The sequence below is a fragment of the Myotis brandtii genome, unplaced genomic scaffold, assembly GCF_000412655.1.
Source record: "Myotis brandtii unplaced genomic scaffold, ASM41265v1 scaffold160, whole genome shotgun sequence".
Taxonomy (NCBI): Eukaryota; Metazoa; Chordata; class Mammalia; order Chiroptera; family Vespertilionidae; genus Myotis; species Myotis brandtii.
The window spans coordinates 542,398-545,028 of NW_005355833.1; positions in this window are offsets into that span (position 1 = coordinate 542,398).

Sequence of the window (2,631 nt, forward strand, 5' to 3'; positions counted from 1 at the left end):
TCCAGGGACATATGGGAGAAATCTGGGTTATCTAGCATTGGAGCAAGAACTCAGGGTGGCTTTCTCTCAGGTGGGGGTGCTCACTGGGGTCATTGTTTCTATGCTGAGATCTCCCCTATCACAGAGCTGACTTGCAGCCATATCTGAGTTTCCATCAGCTTGGTTCACACTATTGGCTCCACCTGGAAATTCCCGGAGGCTACCCCTCACCCAATTTGCAACCCCACCTAAGCTGTTTGCAGTGGCTTTTCCATATGAATGGCCTGTCCTGGCTCAGGCTTCAGACATTCCTAAAACCTCTCAAACAGGCAGCAGCTGGCATCAGGGTGCCCCATATCTATGAATTAGAAGCCCAAGACCTGGCACTAGCACCGGCCTGCCTTGCTTCATAGCCTGGCCTCAGCTGGGCACTTCTAAGCCCAACACAAGTAGCAGCCATCTGCAGATAGCTCTGTAGCTCCTGCCAGGTGGCCCCAGGCAGTGGCCGACTTTGCACCTCCCAGGAGCCCCCAAAGCCACTGTACCCTAGGTGGACAGTTTCAGACCATAGCAGATTACAACTGTACACATCCACAAGCGACACACTCAAGGGGCAGACTCAGTGAGCACCAAAGCCCCACTGAAGCAAGTCCTGCTCCATAGGTGTGTCTCCCACACAGCAGCTCTTCCACTGTAGCCACAGCTGGCCCTCACAGCCAATTGGCCTGGAGGTCAATTCCTCCCAGTGATGCCAACAGCAATCAAGGCTCAACTACAACAAGTCTGTGCACACAGCCCACACAGGGGGGAACTTAGAGTGCCCAGCTTATGTGACTGGGGAGGCTAAGTCTTTGGGCCCTACAGGACACCTACTACACAAGGCCACTCTACCAATTAGCAGCTCTACCTGATACATAGAAGCAAACACAGGAAAGCAGCCAAAATGTGGAGACAAATAAACATGTCACAAATGAAAGAACAGAAGAAATCTCCAGAAAAAGAACTAAATGAAATCACAGCAAGCAAACTAAAGGATACAGAGTTCAAAACAATGATTATAAGGTTGCTCAAGGATCTTAATGAGAGCTTCAAGGACTTAGTAAGACGTTCAGGATCTTAGAATTTCAAAGATATGAAAAAGGAACAGTCAGAAATGAAGGATACACTAACTGAAATGAAAAATAATTTACAGGGAATGAACAGCAGAGTAGAGGATACTAAGAATCATATCAACGATTTGGAATATGAGGAACCAAAAAACACCCAGTCAGAAGAGTAAAAAGAAAAACAAAATCCCAAAATATGTGAAGACAGTGTAAGGAGCCTCTGGGACAACTTCAAACGTACCAACATTCACATTATGGGAGTGCCAGAAGGAAAAGAGAACAAGATATTGAAACAGCCGTGGGCAAACTATGGCCCGATCCGGCTCGTTTGAAATGAATAAAACTAAAAAAAAAAAAAAAAAAAAGACCGTACCCTTTTATGTAATGATGTTTACTTTGAATTTATATTAGTTCACACAAACACTCCATCCATGCTTTTGTTCCGGCCCTCCAGTCCAGTTTAAGAGCCCATTGTGGCCCTCGAGTCAAAAAGTTTGCCCACCCCTGTATTGAAACCTATTTGAAGCAATAATGACAGAAAACTTTCCCTACCTGGTGAAAGAAATATACTTACAAGTCCAGGAAGGGCAGCGAGTCTCAAACAAGAGGCCCATACCAAGACACATCATAATTAAAATGGCAAAGGTTAAAGATAAAGAATCTTAAAAGCAGCAAAAGAAAAGCAGTTAGTTACCTACAAGGGAGCTCCCATATGACTGTCTGCTGATTTCTCAACAGAAGAGGAGGAGGAAGAGGGGGAGGAGAAACAGGAAGAAGAGGAAGAGGAGGAAGAAGAGGAGAAGGAGGAAGAGGAAGAGGAAAAAAGAGAAAGAGGAGGAGGGAGAGGACCAGGAGGAAGAGAAGAATAAAATGGCAATAAATACATATCTATCAACAATTATACCTAAAAATCAAAATAAATGAACAAAGATTCTAATGAACAAAATAAACTGATGAATAAAATAGACAAATCTCAGTGGGAAGGGGGTGCAGGCAGGAAGAGATTAACCAAAGATCTTATATGCATACTAGGAGCCCAGTGCGCAATTCAAAATCGTGCGGTGGCGCTGCCCACCCTCCGGTCCGGCTCTGCCTCCCTCTCCAGCCCTTGGAAGCAGCTGCGGCTGCTGCTGATCAGGCCCTCCCCCAGTGCAGGTGTGCAGAGGCCCCTGCCGCCTCGCCCCTGCGCATGCAACCTCCATACTGGTCAACCCGTTATGGTGTCCTGGTTAATTAGCATATTTCTCTATTTTATATATTTAGATATACATACCTATGGACACAGACAATGAAGGCCTGGACAGGGTGGAGGGAGGCAATGGGGTGGAAAAGAGGGATATGTAATACTCTCAACAAAAAGATTTTTTTTAAAAAAGAAACTTTTATAAAGCATCTATAGATAGTTGATAAGAGTTTTATTTCTTTTATTTAAATGGACATTAATATTCATATATATTTACATCTTAAAACTCCACCTAATTTAGTGAAAACAAGGCATAGAATGGCACACTAGCAGCAGAGGTGCTTATTAACTACCAGTCATTGT